The following is an 810-nucleotide window of genomic DNA, read 5'->3' as shown; positions in this document are numbered from 1 at the left end:
CAGTAGGCCTACCCAGCCGGACCAAGAGAAGCTCAATTTGGACCCCGCTTTTGGCCAACAGAATGTCCCACTGTAGGAACTTCATAAAACGCTATTCGTGTATATTTGGACTGTACTTTGACTTTAAAATTAGAGCTGTCAGTTAAACGCGTTATTAACGGCGTTAACGCAAACCAATTTTAACGGCGTTAAAAAAATTATTCTATATATTTTTTTTTTTTTCTTTGGCTCAAAACAAAGAAGCAGTAGCCTGACTGCTCTGTTCAAATGAAATTTGTTCAAAGCAGTCGTTTAATTGCACTATAGGCTCTTTTTTTGTATCGTCCTGTTTTGATCAGTATATGCCAATGTTGTTATCAATAAAAAATCATTTGCACAAGGCAAGCCGATGCACTTCACCATGTTGATAAGAGAATTAAAATGAGAAGAATTATGGGACAAAAAAATCAAGGGATATTTAGCATAGAAAAAGAATTTGCGATTAATCGCGATTAATCGTGAGTTAACTATGACATTAATGCGATTAATCACGATTAAATATTTTAATCGCTTGACAGCTCTATTTAAAATATATTAATAATAGGTTTATATGTATATCTACAACCGTAAGATGGTAAAGAATAGAATACATGCACAGTAAAAATCAGAATTACACTATAATATAAAACGCATTTAGAATCATAGCTTTGCGTATCTATAGTAATATAGATACACTACAATTTTATTTTTGAGACCTCACAAAGATGGCGTCCTTCTGTGTCTCTTCCGGAAGTTGTCAGGCTGGCGTCATCACGCACCGTTGTTTATCGT

This window comes from Gadus macrocephalus, chromosome 10 (genome assembly GCF_031168955.1).
Source record: "Gadus macrocephalus chromosome 10, ASM3116895v1".
NCBI lineage: Eukaryota > Metazoa > Chordata > Actinopteri > Gadiformes > Gadidae > Gadus > Gadus macrocephalus.
The sequence above is the reverse complement of the archived record's forward strand: the minus strand, read 5'-3'. Positions refer to the sequence as shown.